At 43.9% G+C, this 15,956-nt stretch overlaps 1 protein-coding gene across 1 annotated transcript in view; it reads right to left on the bottom strand.

Annotated features, from left to right (window-relative positions):
* Positions 1–15,956, bottom strand: part of PHF24 (PHD finger protein 24) — a 166,985-nt gene that overhangs the window by 91,405 nt on the left and 59,624 nt on the right. The window lies entirely within an intron of this gene.

The following is a 15,956-nucleotide window of genomic DNA, read 5'->3' as shown; positions in this document are numbered from 1 at the left end:
TGAGTTGCATCCAAAGAACACCATACCTACTGTGAAGCATGGGGCCATGTATCGTGATTTTGAGTGCAAACCTTCTTCCCTCAGCAAGGGCACTGAAGATGAAATGTGGATGGGTCTTTCAGCATGATAATGATCCCAAGCACACTGCCAGGGCAACGAAGGAGTGGCATCGTAAGAAGCATATGAAGGTCCTGGAGTGGCTTAACCAGTCTCCAGATCTCAACCCCACAGAAAACCTTTGGAGGTAGTTGAAAGTTCATGTTGCCCATCGACAGGCCTAAAACATCACTGCTCTAAAGGAGATCTGCATGGAGGATTGGGCCAACATACCACCAACAGTGTGTGCCAACCTTGTGAAGACTTACAGAAAACGACCTCTGTCATTGCCAAAAAAGGATATATAACGAAATATTGCGATGAACTTTCGTTAATGACCAAATACTTATTTTCCAAAATAAATCTTGCCAAATCAGACAAGGTGACAAAGTAGATTAAGGATAACAAAGTCAATGTTTTGGAGCGGCCATCACAAAGCCCTAATCTTAATCTTATTGTAAATTTATGGGTAAAGCTGAAAATGCCGGTGCGAGCAAGGCGTCCTACAGACCTGGATCAGTTACACCAGTTTTGTCAGGAGGAATGGGCCCAAATTCTGACCCCAAACGTGTGACCCAAGTCATTCAGATTAAGGAGAATGGTACCAAATAATAATGAAATGTACAGTATGTAAACTTTTCACTTTTGCAATAAGTAATAAAAATGCCTTAAAACATTCTCTCTGTCTAATTATTCTGGCATTTTCATTTTAGATATTGAGAAAAACCTGCGTATGTGTCTTTTTATATACTGTATTTATACAATGAAGGCATCTGCATGGGCAGAAACAATTAGGAACAAAACACCTGGGGAGACCCCTGCCTCCTCCCCGTGAACCAATAAGACATCCCTGATCCATAGTCAGGAGATGGCAGATGTATCTACGGGAAAATGGGGGCTTCATTATCAGTCCTTTAATAATTCCATATCCATCTCTAAGGCCATGTGCACACGTTCAGGATTTTTTGTTTTTTTCGCGTTTTTTCTCTATAAAAACGTGATAAAAACGCGAAAAAAACGCTTACATATGCCTCCTATTATTTACAGGGTATTCCGCATTTTTTGTGCAAATGTTGCGATTTTTTCCGCGAAAAAATTGCATTGCGGAAAAAAAAGCAACATGTTCATTAAAAATGCGGAATTGCGGGGATGCCGCACACCTAGGAGTGCATTGATCTGCTTACTTCCCGCACGGGGCTGTGCACACCATGCGGGAAGTAAGCAGATTATGTGCGGTTGGTACCCAGGGTGGAAGAGAGGAGACTGGGCACCATATAATTGGTCAAAAACAAAGAATTAAAATAAAAAATAGTCCTATACTCACCGTCTGATGGCCCCCGAAGTGTTCCCGCCTCTCCGCAGCATGCTGCCGCTTCGGTTCCTATAGATGGTGTGGTTCAGGACCTGTGATGACGTCACTGTCTTGTGATTGGTCGCGTGACCGCTCATGTGACTCACGCGACCAATCACAAGCCGCGACGTCATCACAGGTCCTGAACCACACCGGCATCTATAGGAACGGACGCCGCTGAGGAGATCGTCTGGGTGAGTATAACCATTTTTAATTTTTTTTATTTTTTTTAAACATTCTATCTTTTACTATAGATGCTGCATAAGCAGCATCTATAGTAACAAGTTGGTCACACTTGTCAAACAGTATGTTTGACAAGTGTGACCAACTTGTCAGTCAGTTTTCCAAGCGATGCTACAGATCGCTTGGAAAACTTTAGCATTCTGCAAGCTAATTACGCTTGCAGAATGCTAAAAAAACGCAAAAAAAATGCAAAAAAAAAATGCGGATTTCTTGCAGAAAATTTCCGGTTTTCTTCAGGAAATTTCTGCAAGAAATCCGGACGTGTGCACATACCCTAATTGTTCTACACATTCTTTACAGAGAGTTTTTCACAATGCTTTGAGCCTCCAACACTTTGTATCTCTTGAGAGATAAGATCATTTCAATTTATCCAGGTGAAGTGTCACTTGATGCGCTGCTGATGAATCTGACAAACAAATGATATCCTTGAAAACTTTATTTTTAAGGTTTAAAAGTCAATGCATTTCAGGACCTCTTCATCAGGACAAAAACCTAGTTCATGCTTCTGGTAAATGATCCTATATATACGAGGTATTACTTTGAGAGAAAACAAAACAAAAAAAAGCACCAAACAAGCACATGATAATGTCAGAGTTCATCAAATTATAAAACACACACATTGAATCTAAAACCATCCCACTTATTTAAAAAAATAAAAGAACATCAAGAAATGTAATACAATTAACTGACAATATCAAGAAATTAAAAAATAAAAAATGTGCCTTGCCGTCCTAAATAAAAACTGTTAGGCCGGGGTCACACTAGCGAGTTTTATGGACGTATGAGAGGCGCAAAAACTATGCATTGCACACGGACCAATGATTCTCTATGGGGCATCTTCCAGATGTGCCTTTTCTGGGGTGGCTGGAGACAGATATTTTTAGCCAGGGGGGGTCCTATAACCATGGTCCCTCTCTAGGCTATTAATATCTGCCCTCAGTCACTGGCTTTCCCACTCTGGCGGAGAAAATTGAGCGGGAGCCCACGCCAATTTTTTCCGTGATTTAACCCATTATTTTAACAGCTGGAGCCCCCAAATTTTGCACACACACACTACTAACATTAGTAGTGAGGAATATGCAAAAAAAAAAGAGATATGAAAAGGTTTACTGTATGTAAACCATGACTCATATCCTGGCAGGTTTGGGAAGGAGATAGCAAAAGCCGGCAATTGAATTACCGTCTTTTAAGCTATCTAGCGCTGTATTAAATAAATATAAATATATATATATATATATATATATATATACTGTATATACTCCATGTTTTCATGAATATTTGAGCCCATGGATCCATTGTATGTCTGTTTTGCAAGCCGCCGAGAAAATCTCGCTGTACGGATGCCATACGGATTACATACGGATGACATGCGCAAAATATGCTGCCACAGCCTGCCTACGGATGACATACGGATCACTATTATGGGAACATTTCTGCGTATTACACATGTAAAATATGGACAGTATTTCCCTACGCTGAGTGTGACGCCGGCCTTAGACGTAGGTATGTCAAGGAAAAGGGATTCTAACTAGTAGGCATATGGTCTCTAAAGTGATCAGGTGCAAGATCTATGTTTATGAGCCAGGGATGCCATAAATGAGCCATACAAAACAAGATGTACAAGAAGCCAGAACAGCGCTAGGCTTTTCCTGTCAACTTATTATCACAAATTATTTTTATTTAAAATATTTCTATAAAAATATCCAATAAAAATGATTAAAGTAGAACTGATTGTTTAAAAAAATAAATAATTAAAACATATGTGCTGAATAAGAAAGAATGCGCAATACGACGCAGAAAAAAAATCCTTTTTTTGTGATCCTTAAGCTGGAATCCCTTTTCCTTGACATACGTAAGTCTAACACATTTTTTATTTAGGATGGCAAGGTACATTTTTTTATTTTTTTATTTTCTTGATATTTTCAGTTAATTGTATTACAATTTTTGATGTTCTTTTATTTTTAAAATAAGTGGGATGGTTTTATATTCAATGTGTGTGTTTTATAATTTGATGAACTCTGATATTATCATGTGCTTTTTGGCGGCTTTTTTTTAACTCTCAAAGTGATACTTCATATTAACAGGAACATTTACCACAAGGTTGTCCTGATGAAGAGGTCCTGCGTTGACCTTGAAACGCGTTGACTTTTAAACCTTAAAAATAAAGTTTTCAAGGATATCATTCATTTGTTCAGCCGGATATGTTTGTTTTCTAATTCCTATGGACTCAGATCCATCAGCAGTTGATAGATGCAATTTTTACATGTTGCTTAGGTGCAACACTATCATGTGAGCAGATCCATTTCTGTTTTCTGAGCCTGTTTTACAGTTAAAACCCCATTTTGCGCTCCTTTATTTCCCAGTTTTCCACTATTATCATTTCAATTTAGGAGAAGAAAGATAGAAAAAGTGAGCAAGGAACAGAGAGATTAGACGAGAGGATTTTTAATGCTTTTCCTAGCTAAAGGGGTTTGAATGGAGATTCTCGTATAGATGTAAGTGGCAGAAAAGCTCGTAGCAATGAATCAAGGAGGCAGAAAATAGTTCACATGAAGTCAGGAGGTGAGGAGTTGTTTTTTTTGGTGCCTGAAGTCTGAGCTGAGAAAAAGGAAGGAATATAAGTGTATAAAACAAGGCTATATTTTCATGGGGGAGGTTTTTATACAGAAGGTCTTATCATTATCTACAGTCAAGTTCATTCCAATGCATTGGACAGAACCAGAATAAGGTTGGTGAGAGCACCTACCAAACGTCTTGGATTGAAGCCCAGTTGATTTTCATCTAAATGTAGGCGAGGTGGCTGGGAATGTATGACCATCTTCAAGTCTATAAGCATTTGGAAGACTGTGACTCTTGTAAACTTAAAAAATTAGGGTATTAACACAAATTAAGACGGATGCAGTCAGGGGGCTTACCCTAGCTGGATAACACTATGTGAGGAAGGGTGCTGGACCGCCAACATTACGCTAAGAACTATGGAATTCTGTGATTCAACCTCTCCAATATGGTTTGTGTGCACAATAAACTCTGGCGTTTCCTGAAGCATCTTCTTCTTGAAAAACCGAACTGATTCTATAAAAGATGTTGTGTGGACATACCCTTAGTCTTTTATATCCAACTGAAAAATGGTTCTCCCAATTCAGGAAGGATTTTATCTTGTGCATAGGAAGAATTACCCTGAACAGAGATTGGTGTGATGTGAGCTCAAATTTTATGGGGTCAAGGAGCCAAGAGGGCTCAACTCTTATGAGAAAAGAACCTGAGGGGTGTGGATGATGGAGGGAGAGTGTTATAGCCAAACCATCATAACTTTTCATATTGTAAACTTGTTGCCAATGATTGGCTATAGGTAGAGGTTAGGATCTTTGTACATTGAATAAACTAAATATCTTATATATGTCATGTAGTCAGAAAAGTGGATCAAGTTCAAACAGTTAATAAAGCGTAATGGCCAACTTTTTGAAAAAGTCCTGTGAGTAGCTCCAAAGTGGATTGCAGAAGAGTTGAAATTTTTAGCATAACCACATCCTTTCTTAGGGGCCACACCTTGTTTCCTGGTCCCTCAACATGCTCCTGAACACCAGGGTTCTGTCTGATAACAGAATCTTGCATTGCTATGGACAAGAAACCTGGAAATGCTTCTTTGTTAGTCATCGGTGGCATCAGAGGAAGGCACAACACTATTAGTAATGTCTGATTTGGCCTTCTCCAATAAAAATAAGTACGGAAGGCCATGGTCCCATGCGTTTTACGATTTTAGACAAGCCCTTATGTCCTCCTGATGTATGGCAGATTTTGGGAGGATTGACCAAAAGAACCACCAATTGAAACAAATATGCCTCAGGCCAAACAGCCTTTTTATAGCTTTTGCTATATGAAGTGCCAGAAGGAGACCATCCATCGCTATTAATTGTATATGTGGTAATAATCCACATGGAAAGTGCTCCTCCAAGAAAGCATGACTTCCTTAACACCAGCCAAATGTAGACCATTTGATCCACCCTTATCCCCTAATCGCAGGTGTTTCCTCTAAGCCTTGTATAGTACATTGTGAGGGAAAATGTCAGTATTAGTCATGAGCGAATATACTCGTTACTCGAGATTTCCCGAGCACGCTCGGGTGTCCTCCGAGTATTTTTTAGTGCTCGGAAATTTAGTTTTTCTTGCCGCAGCTGAATGATTTACATGTGTTAGCCAGCATAAGTACATGTGGGGGTTGCCTGGTTGCTAGGGAATTCCCACATGTACTTATGCTGGCTAATAGCTGTAAATCATTCAGCTGCGGCAATAAAAACGAAATTTCCGAGCACTAAAAAATACTCGGAGGACCCCCGAGTAAGCTCGGGAAATCTCAAGTAACAAGTATATTTGCTCATCACTAGTCAGTATCATTCCCGCAGCAATCTCCGACTTGTAAACTGATCAACTAGCGTTATTAGCCTTATTAGCAGGTCTTTTTGTAGGGCCTTAATTACAATGGCTACAAACCTATCGTAGATGAGTGATATCAAGGGAAATATCTCAGTAATGCAGTTTTAAGTGGAAAACTAGGCTCCACTATATTAGGTTATTTTATTGCTTCTTTTGTACCTTTTAGTTCTCCTTTAAGAATTGTAATATTTATTTCATACCTTATTGCCATATTTTTTCCATTATCTCAAAATGACAAATTGAAAATAAGGATTATTCTCATCCTGTAGCGCATGCTACGCGCTCCAAGGCGGCTGGGGAGGCTTATAAATGTGTTTTATTGTACCAATTTCCAGTGGTTGCACAAGGCGAGCACCTTGCTTTATGCAGATTTGCAATGACTTCAGCACATTATAAACAGTCGGCGTGTCGAGCCAACGCTTATTGGGCCTATTTGTAAAAGCCTGGTTTATTATTTATGCAGACGCCCTGGTTCTTGGCTCATCGAGCTCTGTAACAAATTTGGCTTTGTAAATCAGATATTTATAATGCATTTAGCACGGTAGTTGTGGCGGCGTCACATCGGGAGCTGATATATTTTATTTATCAACTCTATAAAACAAATATGGATGAAATTGAGGGAAAAAGCAGCTACCGACCAACGATACAGCATATGGATGGAGGAGGCTGAATTTTTTGGTCACTAATGATAATGTAATATGCATGGTCAACACGGCTAACAATCTTGTGGCAAGAAAGAGAAAGCATCAGAGATATCTCTCTCTTTCTTCTGTCTTTTATAGCCTTGTTCAGGGCAAATGCCTGCGCTGCTGTGCACAATCAGAGGAGAGCTGAGAAGTAACATTGACTTGTCCAGGGTATATCAATAAGGAACTAGAACCCTGAATATTTCCCGTGGTGAAGAAAAACCTAGTTTTGGCTGATTTATGCACAGCTTTCCTAAGCTCGTAATGGCAAATCTGGCTAATATACATTTTTTAAATGCTAAATATATACTGTAGAATGAAGACTCATGGATTAAAGTGAATGATAAACTGTTAGGGTTGGCGGATTGCACCAAATAAAATAAAATAAAGTGCAATCGCAGCCCGGGGTACACCGTGCAGAGATGAACCCTGCTGCTAGTGTGAACAATGATGGAACAGAACAGCGAGCGTTACCTAGAACACACTGAGTTAACGCCACTTAGTGTGAACGGAACACTGAGTACCAAGCTCAGTTATTTCACCGAGAGGTGCGGCATGAGTATGCAAAGTTCTATACCCTGTTTGCATCACAGGGATAATAGCACATGGATTGGACTAGCTCTGCAACTAAACGGTGCTAACCGCACACATGAATGAAGCAGATGCTGAGCCAAGAGAAAGGGCTCTTTGACGCTAGGTACAATACCCTGTTGCTTTCACCGAGAAGTATAGTGTGATACCCCAGGTTCCTGGTTGTGACATTGCTTTCCTCACAGGGAGAGTGATGTCATGCTTGGAAGCGAGGAAGGATCTTCTTTATCAGGTACCCACAAGCATGCAACGTGTTCACACTCCAGGCCAGAAGGGGGAGCTCTGATCCAGCTTGTGGGTGGGTCCCCTATATATATTCTGGTCTGGAGGGAAAGTCAAGTAGTTCCTGTCAGAGAGATAGCGGAGAAGGGAGCAGAGGGGCCGTGCAGCCACGAGAAGTGCTGCAGCTCCTGGAAAGAAAGAGAGGAAGAGAAAGCCGAACAATTTGTAGAGAGCGTGTAGGAGAACTGAAGCACAGGAGAGTGAGAACTGGGGAGGACAGGTGCGACTGGGCTACCTCCCTACAGAGCTCAGACACCGGTAGCCGGAAGACCGAGGTTGTGAGGAACTCCAAGGCTCACAGCAGAAACCGGCAGGACAGCTGGATTATATGTCACCTATCCGCCCTGACATCTGGAGACACAGTGGCGCACAGAGCCCGGGTCGTGATAGAGACCCTGTAAAAAGGCTCGAGCCACCTGTCATACGGGTTAGTGTCCTACCTACAAGGAGGACAGAGAGAACATGTGAGGACCTTGTGAGAGGCCTAGGGCAGCAAGGAACTACACTACAGTGCTAGAGGGAAGGCTTCTAACTCCACCTGGTAAAGGGGACTCCCAACTCGTTTCCAAGCTGGCCGGACCGTACCTGGACCTGTGATCCGGTGCCCTGGACTGTGGCTGCCTTAATTCAGTAGTAAACCAGGTAAAGAGACTGCAAACCTGTGTCCTCCGTTTCTTGCTACACTACCCACCATCTTCATCTATACACCGGGAGCCCTGGGAACCCAGCTTCACCTGTGGGAAGCTATACCATCTGAGCTGCCATAACATCACACCAGCGGACCCCTTTAAGCAGCGTTGGTCATCACTGACCGAGAACCACAGGTGGCATCACGAACACCAACTTTATTCAAAACCCCTTTAAGGACATTCCCTTTTACTTGGGCGCCCAGGGCCACTGACCGGGTCGCTGCCACCATAACATCCCCCTTTTTGGGGTACCGAGGTTACCACAGCCCTGGCGGGCGTTCCATATAGTATAAAGGTTGAGCTTGCTCTGTAACTGGACTGTGCTAACCGCACACAAGAACGAAGCATATGCTAAGCCAAGCGGCTAGTTACCCCAGTCCTGAAGCTACTGAGCCTGTGCCGGACCGGCACCCTACGCATGTAGCAGACTAGAGACTCAGGCGCTGACACATGGGTATGAAACCGCATAAGTATGCAACCTGCCTGCCAACGTGTACAGTCTCTGAGCAAAGACACACACACATGCAGACAGAGTGGTAGGGTAGCCACGCACACACACCAAACATAAATAACACTAGCGCGCCGCCAAGAGCCTTTTATATGCTAAGCTCCACCCCAAACACTCATGCCCAGTCGGCCAAGACATCGCCAGTGGGCCAATCCGGGGCTGCTACATCAAAGTAGTTAGCATCCGACCACCAATGAGAAGCCGCCACATCACGGACATGCTCAGTAAGGTGATCTCTGGACTTAGACTCCAGAATGCAAGGCTGCACCCGCATATCACTGGTTACCATAGACTTGACTGGAGAGCCAGGAGTAACCAAACGCATACCACGAGCCTGAGCAAGACGCTGGGACCGACGTCTGTGCTGAGCAGCAATAGCAGCGGCCGGACCTGAATGGCAGACTGCAGAAGAAGATAATGCTTGAGATCTATCCCGTGCAACGGGAGAATCCCAACGCCTAACATACACAATAGGAAAATTCAATTCTCTCTTCAGACATGACACATGCCAATACAGGGACAGAATAATTACTTGCTGTTTAGATCTGGTACTTGTATGTACTACAATAAAGATCTGTTTGCATTGTGGTGGTGGAGGAGCCGCTCTATTTAGATAGTGACTAATGATAGTCCTCTCTGAAAGTAGTAAGACCTCCCCTCCATAAAACCTTTTCCCAACCCTCCAGGACAGAAGGCCACAGCATGGGTCAGGAATCAGTGGCCTTTACTGGCAAATGCTCATTTAGCTTCGACCTTCCACCAAGTGCCTTGTTGAGGTCTATTTTGCCCAATAACTGGACAACAAAGAAACAAAAAAACTAATTTTCGACGGATCCTGCAAAAAAAATGGATGAAACGTGAGGCCATCCGTCGCTAATACAAGTCTATGATAAAAAACGGATCCGGCCGCAACTGTTGCTGGATCCGTTTTTTTTTAAATTTGCCAGATTGAGCCTGATGGCAAAAAACGGATGTGTGAAAGCAGCCTAAGACCTCACAGCTCACAGAGCATGTCAGACCAAATGAGAATCATGAGGTCAAAGGAACTGGCCAAGGAGCTCAGAGACAGAATTGTGACAAGGCACAGATCTGGGCCAAGGTTACAACAGAATTTCTGCAGTACTCAGGGTTTCTAAGAGCATAGTGGCCTCCATAATCCTTAAAGGGAAGGTGCCATCAAAAAAATTTCTTTTCCAGCAATTGAAAAATGTAAAGAATTAATGTTTACATTTTCTTAAAAAATATTATCATTTGTTTATAATTTAGTAAAATATGAAAAATAATTTGAAAAGGTTTGACATTTCCACTTTTAAACACTAGGGGGAGCAGCTGCTGAAATTTGACAAAAACCTAGTGTACAATTAGCTCACATTACTGCACTGCAGTAATTATGGGCTGAGTCTGCTGACCTGTGTGATGTCTCCTCTCCTCCCCTTCTGGGTGTTTGCTAAGGGATAAGAGAGGATGATATTCAGGAACCCAGTGAGCAGCCATTTTGTTGGTGACTGCAAAGTTATACTGACAAGTAGACACCGAGGAAGGCAGGCAGCAAGGATTCTGGGAGATATATGGTGGAGGGAGCAGGGTGACAGCAGCACAGAGTATTTCAGGAGAGCAGTGTGCTGGTCTATGGGGGGCACCCTGTTCGGTGTGCGGAGCAGCCAGGGATTGTACATAGAGCGCTGTCTTTTATACACATGGATGGACCGTCTCCTCTGAAATCCAGGAAACATTTCTGCTGATTGATGGCCTGTTCTGATCCAGACATTGCATGCAAAGACCCCAATCCCCTCCTCAGATCCTGTCCTGGCGATGTGTGAAAGCGAGGTGACAGGCGCAGTCGGGGTGACGCTGGGGGGAAATGTAGCCATATAGTAACAATAAAAATGAGACCCCTCTCTTCAGCTGCCTTACCAACCCTCCCCTGACTGCACCTAACTGGAGGTCCTGCTGCCCCCTCTATTACCCCATACCCGTGTACAGGTGCTCAGTCAAAACCACCATAGAATGGGTCCCCTTTTTGAAGATAATACTGCCATAGTGTTCTCACATAATACCGCCTTAGTGTTCTCACATAATACCGCCATATAGATCACACATAATGCCGCCATATAGATCACACATAATGCCGCCATATAGATCACACAGTGCCACCATATAGATCACACATAATGCCGCCATATAGATCACACATAATGCCGCCTCATACATCTCACATAATACCGTCATATAGATCACACATACCACCACATACGTCTCACATAATACCGCCACATACGTCTCACACAATATCACCATATAATTTTCACATAATACTGCCACATATCACACATAATCCCACAATATAGTTCTCATATAATACCGTCATATAGCTTTTACATCATTCCACAATACTGATCAAGCATAATACCGCCATATAGATCACATATAATACAGTCATATAAATCACACATAATGCCATAATACAGCATGACCCCCGCAGCTCCTGTTATCGCACGCACTGAGCTGTGCGTGCAATGGGGAAAGATATGCAGGGGGGAGAGGAGTGCATAGGAGAGGATTAGATACACAGCTCAGTCGTCAGTACCATACAGGATAGTATTAGATACACGGTTCACCAGACAGTATCACACAGGATAGGATTAGATACACGGCTCAGTAGTCAGTATCGCACAGGAGAGGATTAGATACACAGCTCAGCACAGTATCGCACAGGAGAGGATTAGATACATGGCTCAGCAGTCAGTATCACACAGGATAGGATTAGATACACGGCTCAGCAGTCAGTATCACACAGGAGAGGATTAGATACACGGCTCAGCAGACAGTATCACACAGGAGAGGATTAGATACACGGCTCAGCAGACAGTATCACACAGGATAGGATTAGATACACGGCTCAGCAGACAGTATCACACAGGATAGGATTAGATACACGGCTCAGCAGTCAGTATCACACAGGAGAGGATTAGATACACGGCTCAGCAGACAGTATCACACAGGATAGGATTAGATACACGGCTCAGCAGACAGTATCACACAGGAGAGGATTAGATACACGGCTCAGCAGACAGTATCACACAGGATAGGATTAGATACACGGCTCAGCAGACAGTATCACACAGGATAGGATTAGATTCACGGCTCAGCAGACAGTATCACACAAGATAGGATTAGTTACACGGCTCAGCAGTCAGTATCACACAGGATAGGATTAGATACACAGCTCAGCACAGTATCACACAGGAGAGGATTAGATGCACAGTAGAGCAGTCAGTATCACACAGGAGAGGATTAGATACACAGCTCAGCACAGTATCACACAGGAGAGGATTAGATGCACAGTAGAGCAGTCAGTATCACACAGGAGAGGATTAGATACACAGCTCAGCACAGTATCACACAGGAGAGGATTAGATGCACTGTCTGTCAGATTAGATGCACTGTCTGTCAGCAGACATGACGTTGGTATTGTCGACCTCCGTGAAAATGTTTTCCCCCCCAAGGGTCTCCGACCCCTCACCTCCCCAACCTCCGAATAAAGACATGAGTCTCAAATTGGATATAAATGGCCACAGCGGCCTTTATTATAAACAAACACAACATTGTAACCGTAACCTGATCCGGGGAGGGGGTCCTTGAAGCTAAAAATCTGGTGTTAACCATATTATAAGCAAGTGGACAAAGACCAACCATAGATTACTCTCAGCCGTTACCCCACAGGCTCGAGAGCACCAAAATACCCCGAAGGGTTCCCGTTGTCCACTTGCAACTTAGGAATCTGGCCCACCGTTACCAAGATTCCTCCAAATCACCAGACCCGCAACCAAAACGTATCCAACTGGAGAATCCGTACCCCGACGGACCCCCCAGGCCAATTTAGCACCAACTCCAAGGACCCCTCCCCCCACAGCCACTATGACCCTAACTAAAACAACGAAAATTAACAAAATACACAACATAAAGGGCGGGTGGGCGGGACTGCTCCCAGGTCCTCAGAGCGGGAAGTGACCGGCTCCTCCCCCCCACCCACCCCATACCCTCTCCAGGCCAGCATCAACCCTCCCCTCAGGGCAAACTCCCCACCCCCTTTTTCCCTGCTCCAAACCCCCTGTCATGTCGGCTTCCACGCAGGCCGCCCGGGGGAGGGGGTGGGGCGGCTCGCTCCAGCCTGGTCTGTATCGCACGGGATAGGATTAGATACACTGCTCAGCAGACAGTATGACACAGGATAGGATTAGATGCACAGTAGAGCAGTCAGTGTCACACAGGAGAGGATTAGATACATGGTTCAGCAGTCAGTATCACACAGCATAGTAATAGATACACCAAGGTCTGATGTCCTTGATCAGTGGCTGCAGTGAGAGGCAGAGCGGGAGCAGCACAGAGAGACTCTTCCCCTCCCCCGTGTTACCTCTCTGCATGATGAGGACAACAGACCGCTGCACTTCATTATCTCTAGGGATTCTAGAGATCACACACCAGGCAGCAGAGAAGAGGATAGGGAACTGCCGCTGACAGTGTGAAGGGGAGACAGCTGCCCCTCCAACAGCACGGCTCTCAAGTCACAGTGGAGCTCACAGACACACTGTGGGCTGAAGAAAGATGGCGCCGACCTCCTGCCTCTGCTGTGATGTGGAGACAGCGTGGCCAGAACACAGCAGGGAGCAGCACAATGATAGGTATGCGGTCGGACGCCGACTGCAGCCTCCTATGCCCAGGGCTGCCGTATTTGCAGTGTAAGGCTACTTTCACACTAGCGTTGTGCACTGCACGTCGCTATGCGACGTTGCGTCGCACCGACGCTAGCTGTGAATGCGCCGCACAACGGGGGCAGCGGATGCTGTTTTTCAACGCATCCGCTGCCCCATTGTGAGGTGCGGGGAGGAGGGGGCGGAGTTTCGGCCGCGCATGCGCGGTCGGAAAAGACGGGAACGACGCACCAAAAAACGTTACAAGCAACATTTTTTGGTGGCGACGGTCCGACGCGACGTGTGGCAATGTGTCGCAGTGCGTCGCTAATGCAAGTCAATGGAGAAAAAACGCATCCTGCAAGCACTTTTGCAGGATGCGTTTTTTCTCCAAAAAATAGCGACGTACAGTGCACGACGCTAGTGTGAAAGTAGCCTTAGTGTCGGGCTAGGACTCTTACACTCCCAGTGGCTGCAAAATAATTAATAATAAAAAAGATCTTAAAGTTAAAAAAAATAATTTTGTATTAAATATAATTGTTTATATAATGAACTTTTTTTTAATTTACCAAATGGCTGCAATGAAACAAAGAGTGAAAAATTTAAAAGGGTCTGAATACTTTCCGTACCCACTGTACCTCTCTGTTCTAAGGGCATAAGAATAAAAAATGTTAAAATTGTGAAATTTTCCGCCAATTTTTTTTTTTCCACAAATAAACTGAATTCATATTGAAGAAATGTTACCACTATCATGAAGTACAATATTTAACGAAAGAACAGTCTTAGAATCACCAGGATCTGTTGAAGCTTTCTAGAGTTATGACCTCATAAATTGACAGTGGTCAGAATTGTAAAATTTGGCTTGGTCATGAAGGTCAAAATTCGCTTGGTCATTAAGGAGTTAAAATATATGTAGTAACTAAAAAATTGTTGCAAAAAGTTCTGTGTTCTATACAATATGCTGCTTCTCTATTCTGCACAGACTTGTTTTAGAGCCTCCATTTCAGGAAATAGAAAGAGTAAAATATTAAACTGGAAGACAGGCAGCTTCAAAGTAATAAAAAGAAAAAAAAAGCATCCAAGTTTTATGTGTGCAGTGGGAATCTTGGGTCGGCGGTACAGGAGGAAGATGAAATGATGTATTTCCATCTAGGTCGCCATGCTAAATTGGCATTTCATTATGTAAATGCGATTTTTTTTTTTTATAAGACCCTCTTGTTGTATATGCCAACCTCTCTTGGAAAAAGCCTGAATATCCATAAAAGAAGTGATCAGGGTAAATAGCAGAGATGTCGATGTAATTTCCAGCACATAAGAAAATATCACTGATCCCATCTCATTTCTGAGCATTTACATGAACAGGATATTGGCTCTAGTCTTTACTTTTCGGTTCATCATCTCCTTGTAAATGTCAGGTTCCTGGATTTAGGTTCATCTTTAGAGATGACTCTAATAAGTTAATAAGGTTCTTAGTATTAATAAATAAGAGAAAATAGGGGTGAAAAGACAAAGCGATTCTTAAGAGGACTCCTGATCTTGGGTTGGAGGATCTCCATGATTCACACCCCAGGTCAATGTTATGTGGTGGGTCTCATTCTAATAAGACTACCAGTGACGTAATCTGTTATTAGCTACGTCTTCCAAGCACAGATTTACTCTAGTACAGTGGTCTCCAGCCTTTTTTTATCTTGAGAGAAACATTTTACTCTGAGAGGTGGTCGCGAGCAACAGTCTATGGCAAGAAATCATAGAAACCATATGCAGCGCCCCAGAGTCCTGGTCATTGCAGTACTGTGGCTCCGCCGCTAAGGGGGGCTATGGTACGTCTGATGGCACTGAAGGAGTTCATCTGACCAGGTATCACATACACCAATACATTTCACAGTCGGGCCTCCAGGGGGAGCTAAGGGTGCTATTTATTAGGCCACTCCTCACCACTGTGGGAAAACTGGGGGTCAGGCAGGAAGTTAGGAGAGAAAGCTGACTGGGTTGGACCAGACAACACCTGGTGGCAGAGGGTGTTGTGGGGGAAGATTCGGTAGGGTCCCTGTCAGGTTTGGGACCCTGACAGAGGCCTGGCTACAGGAAGGAACGTCACGGGACCGTGCCTGCTCAGCATAGCGGCGGTACCCTAAGAAAGGAACAGAAGCGAGATATATTGTGCTGAGTGAGAAATGAGATCAAATCAAGAAGGAGAATACCAGTAGGAGTCGTGCTGTAAGACCGAGGCAACATCCTACTGAGGCGCACAACCGGCGGCCGGAACGCCGAGGAAGTATTCATATATCTAGCTCCAGGCAATACTTCAAACCAACGGCAGGACAGTCAGTCACAGGCGGGCTGTCTCACCTAAATCACCTATGCAGTCTTGGGGGGCAACTTGTGGAG

This window comes from Ranitomeya variabilis, chromosome 1 (assembly GCF_051348905.1).
Source record: "Ranitomeya variabilis isolate aRanVar5 chromosome 1, aRanVar5.hap1, whole genome shotgun sequence".
In the NCBI taxonomy this organism is placed as follows: Eukaryota; Metazoa; Chordata; class Amphibia; order Anura; family Dendrobatidae; genus Ranitomeya; species Ranitomeya variabilis.
Note: the sequence above shows the minus strand (reverse complement) of the source record. Positions and strands in the feature narration are given on the sequence as shown.